Here is a 21,884-nt window from a genome sequence, read left to right as displayed (position 1 = left end):
AATTCCAGTTGAGCTATTCCAAATCCCGAAAGATGATGCTGTGAAAGTGCTGCACTCAGTATGCCAACAAATTTGGAAAACTCAGCAGTGGCCACAGGACTGGAAAAGGTCAGTTTTCATTCCAATCCCAAAGAAAGGCAATACCAAAGAATGCTCAAACTACCGCACAATTGCAGTCATCTCACACACTAGTAAAGTAATGCTCAAAATTCTCCAAGCCAGGCTTCAGCAATACGTGAACCGTGAACTTCCTGATGTTCAAGCTGGTTTTAGAAAAGGCAGAGGAACCAGAGACCAAATTGCCAACATCTGCTGGACCATGGAAAAAGCAAGAGAGTTGCAGAAAAACATATATTTCTGCTTTATTGACTATGCCAAAGCCTTTGACTGTGTGGATCACAATAAACTGTGGAAAATTTTGAAAGAGATGGGAATACCAGACCACCTGGCCTGCCTCTTGAGAAATTTGTACGCAGGTCAGGAAGCAACAGTTAGAACTGGACATGGAACAATAGACTGGTTCCAAACAGGAAAAGGAGTTCGTCAAAGCTGTATATTGTTACCCTGCTTATTTAACTTCTATGCAGAGTACATCATGAGAAACGCTGGACTGGAAGAAACACAAGCTGGAATCAAGATTGCCGGGAGAAATATCAATAACCTCAGATATGCAGATGACACCACCTTATGGCAGAAAGTGAAGAGGAACTAAAAAGCCTCTTGATGAAAGTGAAAGTGGAGAGTGAAAAAGTTGGCTTAAAGCTCAACATTCAGAAAACGAAGATCATGGCATCCGGTCCCATCATTTCATGGCAAATAGATGGGAAACAGTGGAAACAGTGTCAGGCTTTATTTTTGGGGGCTCCAAAATCACTGTAGATGGTGACTGCAGCCATGAAATTAAAAGATGCTTACTCCTTGGAAGGAAAATTATGACCAACTTAGATAGCATATTCAAAAGCAGAGACATTACTTTGCCAACAAAGGTCTGTCTAGTCAAGGCTATGGTTTTTCCTGTGGTCATGTATGGATGTGAGAGTTGGACTGTGAAGAAGGCTGAGTGCCGAAGAATTGATGCTTTTGAACTGTGGTGTTGGAGAAGACTCTTGAGAGTCCCTTGGACTTCAAGGAGATCCAACCAGTCCATTCTGAAGGAGATCAGCCCTGGGATTTCTTTGGAAGGAATGATGCTAAAGCTGAAACTCCAGTACTTTGGCCACCTCATGCGAAGAGTTGACTCATTGGAAAAGACTCTGATGCTGGGAGGGATTGAGGGCAGGAGGAGAAGGGGACGACAGAGGATGAGATGGCTGGATGGCATCACTGACTCGATGGACGTGAGTCTGAGTGAACTCTGGGAGTTGGTGATGGACAGGGAGGCCTGGCGTGCTGCAATTCATGGGGTAGCAAAGAGTCGGACACGACTGAGCGACTGAACTGACTGAACTGAACTGAAGGAGAAGCAAGTCAGCTTGAGAAAGATAAACATCACATCATACCACTCATATGTGGAATCTAAAAAATGATATAAATGAACTGATTTACAACTCAGAGACAGACAGACTCAGAGACTTAGAAAACAAATTTATGGGTACCAAAGGAAAAAGTTGGGGGGGGGCAGAATAAATTACGAGGTTGTGATGAACATATACCCACCATTATGTACACAATTGATAACCAACAAGGACCTACTGTACAGCACAGGAAGCTCTACTCAGTATTCTATAATAACCAATATGGATATATGCATAACTAAACCAGTTTGCTGTACACCTGAAACTCACGCAACATTGTAAATCAACTATATGCCAATATAAAATTAAAAAAAAATTTTTAAAAGGTGATCAACAGGAAAAGATACTAAAAGGTAATATCACAGCTACCAAGGGCAATAAACACATTTCTGATTACCTTCATCAGGGGTCCCCTGCAAAACCCCATCTCATGGTTCCAGCCCACATGTATCAACTCTCAGGCCCACCTCCCATCCTCTGAATCACTATTTCTTCCCTTGGAAAGAGAACTCACCCTTGGTCTGGCTCTGCTGTGAGTGAAGTTTGTAAAAGTTGAAGGCTTGCTACATAGTAAATACAATTCAGTAGTTTCTAGATGATTCAGGGTCTCTGTGAGAGGTATCATTTATTTTTCTGTATTAGAAGAATATTATCATAAAGAGCTATTTGCTCCACTCTGCTGTTTCGTCACTAAGTCGTGTCTGACTCTTCCGTGACCCCATGGACTGTAGCCCACCAGGCTCCTCTGTCCATGGGATTCTCCAGGCAAGAATACTGGAGTGGGTTGCCATTTCCTCCTCCAGGGGATCTTCCCGACCCAGGGATTGAACTCACGTCCTCTGCATCTCCCTGCATTGAAGGTGGAGTCTTTACCACCAAGCCACTAGGGAAGCCTTGCCCCACACTAAGTGGTCCCAGTTAGTTCTGTGTTTACATGTATCCACAAAGTAGAGACATTGCCATCGCATCATACAGTCTATTTTTGGTGTATTACTTTTAATGTACTCTCCAAGGTTAATCAGGAGACTGAGAGCTTTGAATTGGTTTTTGAGACAAGGCATGGGTTTTGTAACAGCTGCTTGGCTGGCTGAAGCTTTAGTGATGAGAACCATCAGAGCTGCCACCTGTCACAAGAATGCTGGCTTGAGGTCTGTGCGTGCGTGCTAAGTTGCTTCGGTCGTGTCCAACTCTTCGTGACCCTATGGAGCATAGCCCACCAGGCTCCTCTGTCCATGGGATTCTCCAGGCAAGAAAACTGTAGTGGGTTGCCATTTCCTCCTCTGGGGGATCTTCCCAACCCAGGGACTGAACCCGCATCTCTTATGTCTCCTGCACTGGCAGGCAGGTTACCATTAGCACCACTTGGGAAGCATGACTTGAGGTCTGGCAAGACCTAAATCATCCGTCTCCCACCTTAGGCTTGACTGAGGAATGAATGAAGAGGAAAGGTCTGAGAAAATGGGATTAAGGACATAGAAACTGGAGCTACAAGTAAGGCTCCCTAAACAAATACTGCGACAATATTAAAGGGACACAGCAGAATGACATAAAGATTATTTTAAATGGGAGGCTTCTGGGATTCACAGTCAAGACTTTCGGAGCCCTCCTTATCTGACTAATTGCAGAGCTTTTTGAGAAGGAAGCTGTCATCAATCCTTTCTCTGGGGAGCTTCCAGCCAAGAACGAGAATGACCATTAGCATGGCGATGAGAAACTGCATGTATACACGTTATAGAAGCTGTCAGACCCTCCATTTATTCCCCCGGGAGCCCTGTTTCCTCCTCCTTTCCATTATTATGCTGATATATAAACCATTACTCTTGGTTGTTCAGTGAATTACTCACATTATTGAGTACCCTGCATGCATGTGAATAGATACTGTCTTTTCTCCTGCGACTCTATTGTCAATTAACTTGCATTTCCTCTGCTTGCCCCTGACCACTAAGACCCAAGTTGGTAGAAAAGTTTTCCTCCCACAATCTGATCTGAAGCCAGTTGCTGGGTATGTCGAGGCAAGCCAGTGGTGGCTGTTTTAGAGGCTGACTGTGCTTGGTGGTACCGTACTAAGCGGTCTTTTGGCTTTGGAGAAAGAATACCCATGTAATGAAGAGCAAAGGCTGGGGAGACTGAACTGCTGCTGGCCCACATGTGAGACTGCTGGGGATGGTGATGTGTGTCAGGACCACAGAGAGGAATACCACTACCGCCTGGCCAGACAGGGCTCCCGGTGGGCTCACCGATGGCAGGGCAGCTGCACCAACAAGTTGCCGTTGAGCTGGTTTCCTGGATGCAGAAAGAAGTTGGTGCCCAAGGTCACAGCACAAGTGGTCGTGTGGGTTCTTAGACACACCAGCTCTGGAGGATTGGGTCCTGGGCTGGGGACCCTAGGCCATGGAGCTAGGATTGGGCTGTCTCCCCCAATCTGCCTTTGCTAAGAATATGTTGGAATCAAAATTAGGTGTCTTGGAGAAGGAAATGGCAACCCACTTCAGTATTCTTGCCTGAAAAAGTCCATGGACAGAGGAGCCTGGCAGGCTGCAGTCCATGGGGTTACAAGACTGAGCACGCATGCATGAGGGTGGAGGCAGATGGGTTGGGAGCAATAAACTGGTAGAACTAAAAAAAAAAAAAAAAAAATAGGTGTCTGAGCAACAGATTTTATTTCTGAGAATAAGTCCTTCACATCTCAATATTATTAGTGAATCTTCTTTTGAGAATTTAAATAAATGTCATCTTTGAATCATAGCTTCCCAGGTAGCTCAGATGTAAAGAATCTGCTTGCAATGCAGGACCAGGTTTGATCCTTGGGTTGGGAAGATTCCTTGGAGAAGGGAGTGGTAACTTACTCCAGTATTCTTGCTGGGAGAATTCCATGGACAGGGGAGCCTGGTGTGCTACAGTCCATGGAGTCGCAAAGAGTGGGACACGACTGAGCGACTAACACTTTCACTTTGAATCATAGCACCTAGCATGAAGCCTTTAATGTGGTTATCACTCAGTGAATATCACTGAGTTAACTTGGGTTATTACTAAAGAAATATTGAAAAACAGACTTACAGATATTGAAAAACTTATGGTAACCAAAGGGGAAATGTGGGGAGAAAGGGATAAATTAAGAGCTTGGGATTAACATACACATACTACTTACTACATATAAGATAGATAACTAAAAAGGGCCTATTGTATAACACAGGGAACTCAATATTCTGTGATAACCTATATGAGAAAAGAATCTGAAAATGAACGAATACATGTAGAAGTGAATCACTTTGCTGTAGACTTGAAACTACCACAATACTGTAAATCAACTATAATCCAGTAAAATTTAAGGAAAGAAATATTGACAAGTGAGAGGCAGGATAAATTTAAATGAATCTGGGAAAAGCTTAGTTTTACTCCTATATTTAATGTGTTATAGAATCTGATATAGTTTATATCAATTCAGTCGCTCAGTCGTGTCCGACTCTTTGTGACCCCATGGATGGTAGCACGCCAGGCTTCCCTGATCATCACCAACTCCTGGAGCTTGCTCAAACTCTTGTCCATCGAGTCGGTGATGCCATCACCTTATTTCAAAATAATGACATTTCCTTTCTAAGTTGCTTGTATTTTTTTTCAAAGTCCCTGATTATTTCATTGTTTTTAGTTTTTTTACATTTTGTTTTAATAAGACCCATACATTACAGTTGGTCAATCAGTCTCTTAAATTTCTTTTTCTTTTTTTAAGTTTCTTTTAAAAATTGAATTACAGTTGATTCACAATTTATGTTAGTTTCAGGTTACAGCAAAGTGATTTTGTTATACATATACATATTTTCCTTTTTTCAATTACTTTCCATTATAGGTTATTACAAGATATTGACTATAGTTCCCTCTGTTACACAGTAAATCCTCATTGTTTATCTATTTTACACATGGCAGTATGCAACTGCTAATCCCGTCCTCCCCATTTATCCCTCCACCACTTCCCCTTTGGTAACCATGTTTTCTTCTACAAAAATAAGAAATTCTGCACTAATTTGTGTGTCATCCTTGTGCAAGGATGCTAATCTTCTCTGTATCATTCCAATTTTAGTGCATGTTTTGCAGAAGTGAGCACTGCTTCTGTATTTTAAATTCATGGGCTTCTTGAACAAACTTAGTGGCACTTGACCTAAGTCTTCTGAAGATACGAATGCCCTTTACTAAATAAACATTTAGGGTTCAGTGCAAAATGGCCCAGCAAGCATGAAAAGGGCAGTATGTGTTCATAAGAGGAAATCGCTGGCTTAGTGGGAGCTAACTAACACAGCAGAGTGACCAGGATCTCTGCCCTGACTGGTGTTAGAACTGCCTGTGGAGCTTTGGAGACAGAGAGATGATCAGGTTCCACACACACACACAGACTTGGCCTTAAGAAGTCTGGGGTCAAGTCAGGACATGTGTCCAGGCTGTTCCCAAAGGTGATTCCATGTTGAGCCTTTCTCAGTTAATCTCGGTGTGTGGAGTCCCTGCTTGGGCTGTATTGCTGTGACATATGTCTTATCTATATACTTATGACTTTATCCTTTAACCTGCATTATGGAAAACCACATGCCTCTGCCAACACCCTCCCTCCAGCCTCTTGGTATATGGCAGCTGTCTCAGGGTGCTATCAAGACCAGAGAACAGCCTCATTCATGGAGCAGCTAGGAAACTAGAGGGAACAGAAAGCTTACAGGGAGAATATGGACTGCTTAATGGGGTGGGTTGTGTGGACCATCAGTACTACAGAGCTGGATCTCAATTATGAGCAAACAAACGTACAGATGCTGTTAGGAATTTGAAAGCAGAACCACCATGATTTCCCATTTTTGCATGTGTCACATGAATCTCTCAAAATGGCCTTGGAATGAAAATCACATTGCTTACAAAAACTCTGGTGGCCTACAAAACCCAGTTATATATAAGAAAGAAACAAGATATAAGATATAAGAAAATCATTCACCCACAGTCAACTAAAATTCAAATGAATGAAAACAGTACTCAATTTATAAGAAAAAGTCACAAAACTCTGTGCTTCTGATACCAATATCTATATCCACGTGTGTGGGCTCAGTGGCTCAGTCGTGTCCGACTCTTTGTGACCCCAAGGACTTTAGCCCGCCAGGCTCCTCTGTTTATGGGATTCTCCAGGCAAGAATACTGGAGTGGGTTTCCATTTCCTTCTCCAGGGGATCTTCCTGACCCAGGGATCGAACCCACATCTCCTGTGTCTCCAGTACTGGGAGGCAGATTCTTAACCACTGGACCACCACAGAAGTCATCTCTATCTATATCTGTACCCATCTCTATCTATCTATTTATAAAGAGAACTATAATTTAGTTGAACCTTAGAATTGCAAAAGAAAGAAGAAGCAAAATATATATTTTTTCCTGCCAAATAAGGTAAGCTTGGCTACAAGTGTCTCCAGTGGTCTTCTATCAATTAGATTTATATCTCTTGGAAGCATTTCTGTCACTGTATGTTATTCTCACTTCTAAATGTTTGAAAAACTCTCCTGCCAAGACCTGCACACAAGCGAAAAATGGAAGATAAGTTCACTACCAGACCATTTGTATGGATGGTATCAAGGGGAGGTAGCTACTCCTGCTGAGTTTATAAATGTACTAGCAAAGAAGCATTTCCATTCATTTTCATTAAAATACACTCCACGGATAAATACCTTGGCCTTTCACATATGCATCCCTAAAATAAGTTCTGCCGCATGGAAAACTGAACAAGCCAGAATGAGGAGGTATACGGTCTCGTTCGCAGGGATTCACTGATTCCCGGAAGCACTATGATAAGGGATGACTACACACACACACATTACTGACAGATGAAAATTTCAGTAGTCAAATGTGACGATGCAGAATAAGGAGCCTTAGGAAATAAAAGCAAAGCAAATAATACCCAAGGAGAGAGTCTAGACCAGTGGATGGAAATCCACACTGCTCATCAATCTCAACTGGCCGACCCTCTCCCCACCCCAGCGCCATGTTTCCTCCTGGGTGGATCTATAGGCTGACACCTCAACAGCAGTTGAATGTTGCGTGTGTTTAGTTGCTAAGTCACGTCCGACTCTTCGCGACCCCAAGGACTGTAGACTTGGGCACCGCCAGGCACCTCTGTCCCTGGGATTTTCCAGGCAAGAATACTGGAGTAGGTTGTCATTTCCTGCTCCAGAGTGTCTTCTGGAGCCAGGAATCAAACACGCAGCTCCTGATGTGTTCCCCTACATCACAGGCAGATTCTTTACCACTGAGCTACCGGGGAAGTTGTGTATGAATAAGCTCTACTTACTGTCCCTAAACAAGTAAGACACACTTCAAAGTGCCCCACAAATATGACCTACAGATAATTCTAAAATTATTTGAATGCATCTGGTCTTATATTTTTCAGTAGCACTCACAAAAGAAACAATACTATCTCTTGTCTGTTTTACTCAAAGGGGAAAAGAAAGAATACAATTACAGAAGAAACCTATCTTTAGTTAATGAGCCAAGAAATGCCTGTCCACCTGTGGCTTGGCATTTTATTTTTGGATTAGGCTTCCTGTAGCTGCTTCTGCATTTAGGGAATTAAAATAATTGGACCATGACTTTAAATATCTTTTTTTCCCCCACTGATGATACACTTATGAATATATCAGCTATGAGTATCATAACTGATCTCTCCCATTTTCTACCAGGCATTTCCTCTTTTGTATCTAACAGGCATTTCAAACTTTTAGCCCTAAACAAAACTCCTGATTCTATTGTGTCCAGTTTCCTTTTCCTATCTATAGTGCTTTGCATCCCATTCATTGAGGCCTGCTGGCTCCTCCCCCTTTGTTGCAGCTCTGGAACATGATACCATGATCTCCTTCCCAGACTGAAGTCAAGTCCTCACTGACCTTCTTGCTTTCCGACAGTCTGGTCTCTGACCGGCAACCAGAGAGGACTTCAAGGACCATAAATCCCATCATGTTCGTACAGCCAAAAATCTTCAGGTACCCTCTCCAGGCTTAAAGGTTTATTTTCACTCACCATCACCACCTCCAACTGCTCCTGCCTCATTTACTGTCTGTAAAACACTGACCTTCTCACCACCTTAGGCACATGTCAAGCTCCCTTCTGCAGCACAGTTTTTGTTCTGCTACTTCTTTTGCCCAGAAAACTCTTTCTCCAGATAGTTTAACATCTGGCTCTTGTCCATCACTGGGGATTTGCTTGGGTGTCACCTGGTAGAGGCCTTTCCTGACCACTCACTCAACAGTCTCCTCTCTTTGTTACACTCTAATCCTGTAAACTATTTTGGTCATATACAACGCGGAAGGTGAATACTGTTTGCTTCCTTTTGTAACTGTTTGCATTCTTGGACCATACAGTCCAGGAGGCAGGAACTTTGATGCTCTACTGGAATGAGCACATAGTAGGCACACAATTTGTTGTTGTTGTTCAGTCACTAAGTCGAGACGGACTCTTTGCAACCCCATGGGCTAAAGTACGCCAGGCTTCCATGTCCTTCACTCTTTCTCTGAGCTTGTTCAAACTCATGTCCATTAAGTCAGAGATGCCATCTAATCATCTCATCTTTTGCTGCAACCTTCTCCTTTTGCCTTCAATCTTTCCCAGCATCAGGGTCTTTTCCAGTGAGTCTGCTCTTCATATCAGGTAGCCAAAGTATGGGAGCTTCAGTTTCAGCATCAGTCCTTCCAACGAATATTCAGGGTTGATTTCCTGTAGAATTGCCTAGTTGGATCTTCTTGCAGTCCAAAGGACTCTCAAGAGTCTTCTCCAACACCACAGTTCAAAAGCATTATTTCTTCAGCACTCAGCCTTCTTTATGTCCAACTCTCACATCCATACAAGACTACTGGAAAAATCATAGCTTTGACTAGATGGGCCTTTCTTGGCAAAGTAATGTCTCTGCTTTTTAATATGCTGTCTAGGTTTGTCATAGCTTTCCTTCCAAGGAGTGAGTGTCTTTTAATTTCATGGCTGCAGTCACCATCCTTAGTGATTTTGGAGCCCAAGAAAATAAAATCTGTCACTGTTTCCACTTTTTTCCCATCTATTTGCCATGAAGTGATGGGACCGATGGGCTTGATGCCATGATAAATATTGGCCAAATGATGAATTAGGAGATAAGTAATTCCACATTTCCAAAGTCAGCAGACAAGGAGAGAATTATGCTCACCCCTTGAAGCATCCAGCTATTTCTTAGTACAATATCTTGGCAACTGTATTAAACCATCACATCAGACATTTATGGTATGAGGACTGAATTGTGGAGCTTCCAGTCTGAGAGCCAGACTTCTTTCTATTTAATTAGTCTCCAGGAAGTTTCAAATACTCTGCTTATTGTCTCAATAATGATACTTTCTATGTAGATAAGAAATTATGATTGAGCATAAAATTCATACTGTAGTCTTAATTAGCTTCAAATGTAATCCTTAAATCTTGCCTGGTGTTTCTCAGCATGCAGTTGGCTGCTTTTCTCTATGTGGTAAAGCTCCCCCTAGGGAACCGCAGCTCAAAAATGGAGTGTGAGGAAACAGCTTGTCAAAACACAGCAAATCCATCAGAGAAGCACATTCTCCTAGCATCCACCACTGGCCAGGTGGGAGCAATGGGAAGGTCATATCTGGAGTCCGCCAGGGTCAGGCTACCCTGCGACAGAGGTCTCCAAACTGGGTCCTACATGCCTGGGGACTTCGTGAAGATTCTCTGAGGGAACGCAGGGCTTGAGATTTCCAGGGACTCCATTTTTCAGATCCTTGGCTTCCCTATGCATTCTTCCAATAAACCTGATCTGCTTGAAAACCCACCCGTATACTTGTTCACAGCCTCCCTTACCTCACTGGACAAAGTCAAGCCCCTCCCTGCTCCTGAGGGGCAAACATTCCCTGAGTCCATTCTGCTTAAAAATGGTCTAAACAGACATTTTCCAAAAGACGATACCCAAACAGCTGGACTCACTGATTTTTAGGCAGCTGCCATTTGCTTATTCTGTATCCAGTGGAAGCCAGGCCCTCAGCTTCCTTCCAGAAGCAGGAGTGGGTGGTTCGAAGATGAAGCCTGGGTCAGAGCTGTGGTTGTTGCTGTAAGTAACAACTGTGGTATTGTCTCTCATCTGTGGTTTTGGTTTTCCTCCCTGATATTGCTCTCCAAGGATCACGCTCACTCCAAATCCCTAAATCCTCTGCTCCATCCTGCCCAGGGCCCACCTGCTCAGCTGGTTGGGGGTGACTCTGAGAGCCAGCTGGGAAGCTGAAAAGCAGGGCGGCTGGACATGCTGCGTTAAGCAGACATGGGAAGAAGACAAAGCCTGACTCAGCCAGTCTGTCCTTCCCATTTGTGTCTAATTACCATGGATGCAATCCTGTTTACACATAGGAGGTCACTTATCCTTTTAAGATGGGCTTCCTTGCAAATTGTACTTAATTATGGAATACTGGCATTCATTGTCTGTTGCTCACAGATCATTACTATCCAACTGAGTAGCATAGCACAGTCACTTGCTTACCTTTTAAAATGTTGACCCAGAGAGGTGCTCTGCTTTCTAATTCAAATGTTTTTAGTTTAGTTGTGGTCCTTTGCATCATGGAAAATAGGTAACTGAACAATTCCTCTACTTCCCTCTATAATGATGCTTCAGAAACAATACGCTGTACCTTCATTCAAGAATTATCTTTGTCAATATTTATCACCCACCCCACCTCTTTGTATCTCCTACCTCTTCTCCCCCAGCCTGGGAAAGTAGGGAGAACTGGTGAGAAGGGAGCAGTATTGTTTCTTGGAGTGAGTAAGCGAGGTGTCACAGAGGAAGGTCTGTGTAACACTAGGATATACAGCATCAGGTCAAATGAGGAGTGTGCAATGAAGCCAATGGAGTTGCTCCCTGGTCTCCCTATTGCCCAACATTCCTTAGTTCAGTAGATTAGCATCCTGCCAAGAAATCAAGGTCAAAGGTGGCATCCTCAAGGGAAGCCATTAGCTTCTCCCCTTAGCTGATGCAGCCTTCACACTGAACCCCAGAGACCTCAGATTTGAAAGCAACTTAAAGCACACATTGCCTAGCATCACCTCTGCATATCAAAGAAAACACATTTTAATAAATCATCAGGCAGAGATATAAGGTAGCAGCCAAGGAGAGTATATTTGGGAAGTGATAAATAGCTTCAGCTCAGGAAACAGCAGCTCTCAAGAAAGGTAATGCTAACACTCTCATTTTTTGAAGGATGCTTTTGAGGCAGGATTATATCTCAAAGTATTAATTTGTATATTTTCTATTTATTGTTCTTTGCTTGCTCATTGGTACCTACCCTGCGGTCATTTTTTTCCTTCAACACTTGCAGGCTTCCCAAATGATGGAGAACTCAGACACCCTGAGTGGGGAAGGGCGGTCCCAAGGGGACACCCTACCACCATCAGAAAAACTGAGACAGTCCTTGTAGTCTTCTCAGTCCTGAGCTCTATTGTCAGCCTTACACTTGAATTTGATGTTTTTAACAGCTCTTTACACTCATCCTCATGATTCAATTAGTCTTTCGTCATAAGGGGCTTTATTAAATGGAAAAGTTAAGTTAGAATCCTTTGTCAAACTGAAGAGACTCATGACTTGTTTAACTACATGTATGTTATGAAAGATTATCTAACAACAAATAGCTGATGTGTTGTGCTAAGTCACTTCAGTCTGTCCAACTCTTTTTGATCCCATGGATTGTAGCTCGCCAGGATCCTGTGTCCATGGGATTATCCAGGCAAGAATACTGGTGTAGGTTGCCATTTCCTCCTCTAGGGAATCTTCCTGACCCGGGGATCGAACCCACGTCTCTTAGGTCTCCTGCAGGCAGGTTCTTTACCACTAGCTCCACCTGGGAAGCCTATGTATTTGCAAGAATTCATGCTTTGTTTTGACTCCAGCTATCAATCGCCTTAGTGGCAATGTTAACTGAAATCAGCTATTTCAAAGTCATTATCATTACATCCAATAATGTAAGGAGGATGCTTGAATCAGAATCATTGTTGGAAAAAAAACGTCTGTGTCTCTTGCAATCAAAGAAAGAGAATGTCTCAGAGAAAAATACTCAGGGGATAATGGCTTCAGGTTTAGACCGCAGTCATTATGAAACATTTCAAAATTAGGAGAAGACAGTTTTCCAGATTAGCAGGCTGTTTTTATTTCTGATGGGTCTTACAGAGCTTTCAAGCAGTAGTTCTCAACCCTGGCTAGATATTACAACCCCCCAGGAAGCTTAAAAATAAGTGCTAATAACTGAACGTCTCTGGGGGCGGGCTTGGGTGACTCCAGGATACAACTGCAACCAAAGAATCAGTCTGAAAAAGTGTTTTTCCTCTGCTTTGGTTCACATAGCAAAAATAAGGCTTGGAGCTCTAGATTTAGGAATGTAGTGTTGCTGCTGTGTTCAAGGTGAGGAAAGAGAGTTGCTAAGTAAGTGTTAGTTCCTCAGTCATGTCCAGCTCTTTGCGACTCCATGGACTGGAGCCCGCCACGCTCCTCTGTCTATGGGATTCTCCAGGCAAGAATGCTGGAGTGGGTTACCATTTCCTTCTCCACTTACTTATTTACTTGTAGGTCTCATTTGTCAAAGATGTTATGCTATAGGTTATCACTGCAAACCAATATTGAATAATCAGGTAAATCGACAAATAACAATGGGAATCTAGGTATTGAAACCACAATATTATGACTTCAATCTACTGTGCATTCAAATGAAACCTCCTAAGTATCTGCTAGATGTTGGAACAGCCCTGTTCTGGGGTTTTCAGCAGCAAATAAGTAAGTGTCTCCCCCGGCTCCCCTGGAGCTCATTTCTAGCAGAACCATGCGACACCTCTCTGTGGCTGTGATCACATTCACAGAATTCGAGGCATTGTGAGGACTTTCAAAAGAAGCAAAAAAAAAAAAAAAGAAAACAGAGAAAGACTTTTTCTCCTGTTCCTAAAGAGCTATCAGCTTGGGTGAGATGATACTACTGCATCCGAAGCACTGTGTGCTCATATGGGTCTTGTACCCAATATTCCTTATGTGCTAAATTTGGGGGAATATGTTGATCAACACATAGAGAGCACAAAACTAAACACAGGGTTCTCAAGGAAGCTTTGTAAAAGGGGTGGAACCTTGCATATAGGATCCGCCATTTCTGTCTTTCTAAATTCCATATATATGCGTTAATATACTGTATTGGTGTTTCTCTTTCTGGCTTACTTCACTCTGTATGCAAGGCAGCAAAAGAGACACCGATGTAAAGAACAGACTTCTGGACTCTGTGGGAGATGGGGAGGGCGGGCTGATTTGAGAGAATAGCACTGAAACATGTATGCTACCATATGTAGAATAGATGACCGGTGCAAGTTTGATGCACGGAGCAGGGCACTCAAAGCTGGTGCTCTGGGACAACTCAGGGGGATGGGGTGGGGAGGGAAGTGCGAGGGGCGTTCGGGATGGGGAACACATGTACACCCATGACTGATTCATGTCCATGTATGGCAAAAACCACCACAATACTGTAAAGTAATTAGCCTCCAATTAAAATAATTTTTTTTTAAAAAAAAGGGAAATAAAAGGGGGTGGAACCTGAATTTGTCTTAGAGGATGGGTAAGGACTGGATCAAAGGGAGGTGTTGAAAGGGCAACTGTGGGAACTGGGGGCAGAAAAGGTCATGTGGAAAGAGAAGGGTAAGAGCAGGGACAGTGGGGAGAGAGCCCGGCTGGGAGGATGGCTGTGGACTGAGGAACCACAAGCACTGGGGTTGGATACACACTGTGAGGGTAAAATTGCTTCAGGTCTGAAAAGTGTAGACAGTGCAGAGATCCAGACACCTCCTCTGACTGAGAAACGCGCGACTGGGCTGTGATGCACAGAAGAATGTTCAGAATGTGTGTGTGCTCTGCTTCTAAAACCAACTAACTGGTGCTTAAATACTGATCATGCTCTTGAAACATTTGAATGCGGTGCTAAAAGCTGAATTTAACTAAAACCCAGGTACGGTTAAAATACACATTAGATTAACTAGATTAACTCAGCCCTCCACCTTAGCAGACCAGTAGAAGTAATGGGGTGCTTTGGTGGGGTATGACTGAGCGACTTCACTTTAACTTTTCACTTTCATGCATTGGAGAAGGAAATGGCAACCCACTCCAGCGTTCTTGCCTGGAGAATCCCAGGGATGGGGGAGCCTGGTGGGCTGCCGTCTATGGGGTCGCACAGAGTCGGACACGACTGAAGCCACTTAGCAGCAGCAGCAGCTACTATTTTAAGACACAATATCTAGCATAAATAAGAAATCACAAGACATGCAAAGGAGCAGGAAAATATGAAAGTTAAGAGAAAGGATAGTCAATACAGGCAAATCCACAAACAACCCAGATAGCAGAATAACAGACAAGGAGTTTTAATACTATACAAATGCTAAGTATCGAGTGGGGAAATGGACAACATGCATCCACAAAACAAAAACAAATAAATTCAGCAGAGAAATGGAAACTATAAGAAAGAACCACATGGAAATTCTAGAACTGGAAAATACAATTTAAGAAATAAAGAACTGATACGATAAGCTTTACAGAAGATTGACCCAGAACAGAGCCTTGAAGTAGAGTAGAGGAGAAAAAGCCAAAGGAAAAGAAAGGAAGAAAATGAGGAAAGTTTTCTCTTAGAAACCATGATATATGAGTATTTCACATGCTTTGGAGGTTTGAGTAAGATTAAGAGAGACATGTCCAGACTAGGAAGTATGGAGACTCTTGGAGGAGCCTTAATACAAACTGCTTTATTGAAAAATAAAATCAGGCAGCAGAGTTCACTTTGTGTCATTCATATCACGGAAACACTGAATATTCCTTTACTGGAGGACTTTACAAAGATTAAGGTGGCAGCTGTGATTTGATGGTGGGAACTCAGAAAGGGTGAGAGCGACATAGTGATCCAGGCAAGAGACCATGGGCATGTCCTGGACTCACCATGCTGCAGGCTGAAATTGAAAGGGGAGTACATATGAAGGGAAATGAATTCAAAAAAACTCCCTGAAGAAGTATCAACAAGACATCCTGATGGGTTTCCTAAGGATAAAGAAAAGAAAGCCCCCCCTATCCCCCAAGAGTATCCATTTCTGTTCATTTTCCATTTCTGGAAGAATGAGGGCAAATACAAAACTAGGGTTTGGGTTAGAATGAGGAGCAAAGGGGAGGATGAGCTGAAAGTTCAAACTTCTGAGTTCCAGATAGAATGACAGAAAGCAGGTGTCTCACGTTGGGCTGTGCAGGTGGGAGGCTTGTATCGGACAGAATTTCTAAACTGTTTCCTCAGCATGCAGAAAATGCTAACGCATCCTGGGGTCAGAGCTGAGCCCTGCTGCTGGGGGCTACAGATCTACGTGTTTGCTTCTCAGACCTTCCTGCGGCCTAAGCACATCCAAGGTTCAGTACAGTCTGTGACCCATTTGTGGTACACAGCGTGGGGAGCTGTGGTCTGAGGAAGTGAGTTGAGACATTGTTCCCTGCAGGAGACCCCGTGGTCCAAAATGATTTGCTGGTGAGAGAGCCTGTGGGTAATCTCTCACACACACCCTCTATTCTAACATTTTAAGAGTGACAAGGTGGCAAAATACATGTTTCTCCAAAGAAGACATACAGATGGCCAACAGGCACAGGAAACGATGCTCAACATCACTAATTATTAGAGAAATAAAAATCAAAACCACAATGGGGTGTCACCTCACACCAGTCAGAACTGTTGTTGTTTTAATTCCTAAGTTGTGTCTGACTCTTTTGTGACTCCATGGACTGTAGCCCACCTGGTTTCTCTGTCCATGGGATTCTCCAGGCAAGAATACTGGAGTGGGCTGCCATTGCCTTCTCCAGGGGATCTTCCTGATCTAGGGATCGAACTCTTGTCTCCTGCACTGGCAGGCAGATTCTTGGCCACTGAACCACCTGGGAAGCCCTTTCAGGAGAATATGACAGGTTAATCTTCCCACTCTAAGCACTAAGAATAATAATTCACAACATTAACTCCTCAAAAAGAATAGTGGTTATCAAAAGCTCTACAAATAATAAATGCTGGAGAGGGTGAGGAGAAAGGGGAACCCTCTTACACTATTGGTGGGAATGTAAACTGTGGAGGTGCCTCCAAAGACTAAACATAGAGCTATGATATGCTCCTGTAATCCCATTCTTGGGCATAAACCCCTCAAAAGATGAAAACTCTAATCTGAAAAGACACATGCACCCTAGGGTTCATTATAGCAGTATTTACATGCCAGGGCACGGAAGCAACCTGTGTCCACAGAGAGATGAGTGATACAGAAGATGTGGTACGCATATACAGTGGAATATCACTTGGTCATAAAAAAGAATCCGCATCACCGTGGATGGACCTAGAAACTATTGTGCTAAATGAAGTCAATCAGACAAATACTATATAGTATCACTTACACAAGGAATCTAAAATATAATAGAAGTGACTTTATTTATAAAACAGAAATAGACTCAAGATATAGAAAACAACCTATGGTTACCAATAGGGAGGGTGGAGGAGGGATAAATCACTAATATGGGATAAACCGATACACACTACCATATAAAATATATAACCAACAAGGTCCTCCTGTGTAGCACAGGAAACTATATTCAATATAATAACTTAAAATAGAAAAAGAGTCTGAAAAAATGTGTAACTGAATCACTTTGTTGTATACCTGAAACTAACACAGTATCATAAATCAACTATCCTTCAATTTTTAAAAAGTAACCCCCTTGCCTCCCTCTAAAAGAAAAGAGTAACAAGGTCACTTATAATGAACCTGACTCACAGAAACACCAGGCGCTATTAGTCTATGAAGTTAATATTCAGTTAAAAAGTTTAATACCACATGCCATTTCATAGCTGTGACTCTGATGAGCAAATTAAATTGTTCAAGTCTGCAAATGAGGACCGTGGGAATTTCTTACCCTTTAATCTACCTTGAATACCCTCTAAGGTTGATGCTGGGATAGTAGTGACTCCTAATGAAATCAACACCTTGTACATTACTATATGCCTGCACCAGCCGGGTCTGTACTGTCTCAAGTTCAGTTGCCCACATTAAATAGTCAGGATGAGAAAATGTGGGATTCAAAGGATATTACATGTTTTCGGAAACAAGTCGTTTGTCTTTTATCATTTCACGCCAAAGCCGCTATTTTACCTGACATTGTTCAAAGACGTTATCGTATGCAAAATTGAACAGGGAATTTCATTTTAAGTTTGAAAAAATGAGTGTGTCTCAGACACAGTAAATTTTCATTAACTTTCTTGGTTCTAAGTGAAGGAATCTCTAAGTTGCAACTAAGCGTTTTGAAAGAACTCTTAGGACTTTTTGAGGAGAGACTTCTGGGAACTGCCTGATTCTCTTGCTCTTTGATCCCAGTCTGGCAGAAGGGCTTTCTCTTCTCAAAGCATCTCAAGAAAAAGCCTGCTTTTTCTCAAGTGGCAAAATCTATAGCTCCTGGCCTGGATGCCCAGGTGCTGGGGGAGCTGCCCCTCCAATCGGTTATCGCCTTCTGGGTCCCTGGCCTCTTCTGGGGCTCGCTTCTGTCCTTTTTCCTGGCCTGGACGCCTCACCTCTCTACAGCGCCTGCCTCCTCCTCATCTCACTGCCTCGTGTGTCCTCCGGGTCAGAACCACTGGTCCATTCAATGTATGGTCTATGCACACACCCTCCCCCTGTTACATGTGTCCTTGTCTGCTCGGCAGTTCCTCGAGATCCAGGATACCGAATACAATCAGACACAAGGCAGAATGGCTAAAAGAGTATTCATTTTCAAACTTTTAAAGCACTTTCTAATCTATTATTTTTAGTATTCCTGAATAAAAATAACAACTTATTTCCACATGATGAAATGCACCCACCCACCCACCCACTTCTGGTAAGGGGAAAAGATAGCAGTTAACATGCAGAAGGAATACAACTTAAAAACAGGATTCTGTTAAAATCCTCTTTTCTATTTCTCAAGAATTGGGGTATTTGGGAGAGGCATTTCATTTCTAATGCATGCTCTCCTCCAAAGTTTTTCTTCTGAAACTGTTTGGCATTAAAATAAATACTGAAATGGTCCAAGTAAGGTTAGGTTTCTTTTTTTTTTCTCTTTTCTTTGAGGTCTTTAGGCAGAGGTCCTGAAGTCTGAATCAACTGCAAATTGCTCAGTCAGTTTTGCCTTTTCCCCACATGGGAATATTTCCAAGGGGCCAATCGTTAAGTCTTATTTAATAAAATAATCATTGGCTCTTCAATTTATTTACCATTTGCCCTTCCAAGGAATTCTTATCTGCCAGACACAGCCGCCAAAATTCCCCAACAGGTGTCTGAAGTTAATTAACAAAGAACCCAAGTCTTTGCTGGAAAGGGAGGCAGCATTCATGAGATTAGGCTCTGGGGTTTGGGAGATGAGGGCTCTAACACAGGCGCTTAATCTGAAGATACCAAGTTTTGGCCAAAGCACACAGCTCTCTGGCTGCTAGAACTTGGCTCCAGAAATCAAGTTATTAAAAATGAGTCAGCAAAGGGTGCTCTGAAGAAGGACCTTGTCTGGGAAAGTGGGCTTCTTTTAAAAATACTAATTGAAATTACATGTGTTTTAATTAAAACAACATCTGCCAGGGTCTGAAGAAACATGTTTTGAAACGCAGAGAAGGTATGCCTCTAAAAATGTCCTCAAACCTACTTAATAAAGTAAAGCTTACACATTTCCCAGTGATAAGAATAACACACTGCCTCCCAGGTTGCACTGAGGTTTCCAGAGACTCGAGTCTTTCCCTGGGCACAGGTGGGATTCCCAGGGTTGGGAACGCAGATAAAGAAGGTGCCCATGAGGCTGTGGTGAGTGGCCTGTGAAAGGTCTGCCCTCCAGGAGTAAATACCCACATCCCAGGGGATTCTGCTACATGGAAGCCACTACATGGCATGAGATGAGAAAAGTAATAAAGCACACACATGTGTGTACTTAAAAGGTAGTGCCATACCTTTTAAGAGCCCTAGGAGACGCTGTGAGTACACCGTGATACTCTGAATACACAGAGGATGAAGACCAGGACGTGTTTCATTCCTACTGCTGTTCAGTTGCTAAGTTGTGTCTGGCTCCTTGTGACCCTATGGACTGCAGTATGCCAGGCTTCCCTGTCCTTCACATCTCCCAGAGTTTGCTCAAACTCATGCCATTGAGTCGGTGATGCCATCCAACCATCTCATGCTTTATTGCCCACTTCTCCTGCCCTCAGTGTCTCCTAGCTTGAGGGTGTTTTCCAATGAGTTGGCCAAAGAATTTAGACAAACTTTGAGGCATGATCTCCTAAGCAGCATCTGGAATGCAGCTTCATGGAGATGGAGCACAGACTTAGGTATCTATCCTGGTCGGGAAGATCCCCTGGTGAAGGGAATGGCAATCCACTCCAGTATTCTTGCCTGGAGAATCCCATGGACAGAGGAGCCCATCAGGTTACTGTCCATGTGGTCGCAAAGAGAGGACACGACTGAGCAACTACCACCAACCTGTCCTCATGATTCAAGAACTGGGTAAAATATATCCCGAAGTATGGAGGAAGATTGTGCTGCCTGCTGTCTCTTCAGTCATGTCTGACTCTTTGCGACCCCATGGACTATAGCCCCCAGGTTCCTCTGTCCATGGGATTCTCCAGGCAAGAATACTGGAATGGGTTGCCATTTCTTTCTCCAGGGGATCTTCCTGACCCAGGGATCGAACCCATGTCTCCTGCGCTGGCAGGCGGGTTCTCTACCACTGGACTACCTGGTGAAGATCAGTGCTACCAAGTCTAGAATTCCGTGCGTATACACCTTGAAATTTCAGCTGTGAGATCATTAAATAAAAGAGAATGTTTACAAAGCAGCACAACATTTAGGGCAGCTTGGATACAATGAAGGTTCCCCCACCCTCTTCCCCTCCCATGTCTCCAAAAAAAAGACATTGCTCACCAAGTAGAGATCTGACACAAGGGCAGCGGTTGGGGGGAAGGGGTGATTCTCATTCCATCAACATTACCGTTTTCTTTATTCTGTCTTCATTTCCACTTAAAGACAACATTTTTATGGTGCCCTTCAAATATAATCAGCAACCACTGTCTACAAAGAATCATCAGAGTGGTGAGATAAAATCTTTTATCTTAGTATTTCAAACAGATTAGGGCAAGAAAAAAAGCTAGGAAGGGAATGCCCTCCCTAAAATGAATGAAAGGGATGATCAGACAGCCTTGAGGGGGGAGGGAAATAGCAGTAGATTTGATGCTTCAATAATACTTAATTCCTGGGCAAGAAACTCCCTTTATTTTGTTCGTGATTTCGTGAGTGTAGGAAAGTGTGTCATGTGCACTGCTACGTGACCCTGGAGATTTGGGGGTCCCTTTCCCTCCGTCTCTCTTGGGGGACAGAAGTGTTTGGGAGCCAGCAGACTTCCTTGGGAAATAGCCCTTCCTGATGCTGGCAAGAGTCGGAGTCTGGTGCTCCCTTTGAGGCTGGATTGGGTTGAGAAGGTGTTGGATAGAAGAAGCTCAGACAGTTGCTAAGGTGAAAAGATGGTTGGCCCGATGTCAAGAATGCATCAGATCATATGATTGTATCGAGGCATCCGTCTATGATTCCAAATGTGGTGACCTGATCTCCAGATGACGACAGAGCACAGGGAAAGGATCGTGCAGGGCAGAGAGGACGTGACTACAGGACTGAGATGAGCTGGGGAAGGAAGGGCCAGGTTCACACAGCAGCGAAGGTCCCTCTCTTCAGTCCAAGGAGGGGAGTGAAGCAGCCAGGAAGATACTCCCAGCATTTCAGCCTGGCTCGCCTGCCTGAAAGGGTGGCTGGCAGCCATCTCCCAGGGAAGCAAAGGGAGTGTGCCCTGTGAGCTCTGCCAATACCACCTGTAGTGGTGTGGCGGTTCCTCCAACCTTTAGGAACGGTCAGGGCACACGCAGAAAGCATTGCTACTTCCCACCCAACCCACGCCTCTTCCAACGTGGCAACAGAATGACTTTGACTTGAGTCCAGGATTTCTGGCAGCATCTGACCGTCTTTTTCCTCTCTTCCTTGGATGCTGTGAAAAGAGCATCCTCTTCCCTGCCCTCTCTCTATGTGGGATTCCCCAAACCTCCTCTAGATCTGCTCTCCAGAATAAATAACCCATGTTATTCACCCACCAGAGAATTAGTTTAGCAAATATGTACTGAGCACAACAAGGGCTAGGCATGGAAGGACATAGAAATAAATACGGTACCTGACTCCTGCTTATTATCTCATTGGGAGGAGATGCAATGCAATGCAGAAAACGTGAAAGACAGCACAAAAATAAAATTATATAATGGAAATCTGCTTCCC

At 43.4% G+C, this 21,884-nt stretch overlaps 1 protein-coding gene and 1 non-coding gene across 3 annotated transcripts in view; both read right to left on the bottom strand.

Moving 5' to 3' along the window:
- The window catches only part of CTNND2 (catenin delta 2), a 1,100,621-nt gene that overhangs the window by 86,310 nt on the left and 992,427 nt on the right, over nt 1-21,884 (bottom strand). The gene's annotated exons all lie outside the window — the stretch shown is intronic.
- LOC133233844 (U6 spliceosomal RNA) lies at nt 5,510-5,613 on the bottom strand. Its single transcript, XR_009731892.1, has one exon. It is a non-coding gene; the product is annotated as a U6 spliceosomal RNA (small nuclear RNA).

This window comes from Bos javanicus, chromosome 20 (genome assembly GCF_032452875.1).
Source record: "Bos javanicus breed banteng chromosome 20, ARS-OSU_banteng_1.0, whole genome shotgun sequence".
NCBI lineage: Eukaryota > Metazoa > Chordata > Mammalia > Artiodactyla > Bovidae > Bos > Bos javanicus.
This window is presented reverse-complemented; position numbering and strand designations above follow the sequence as displayed.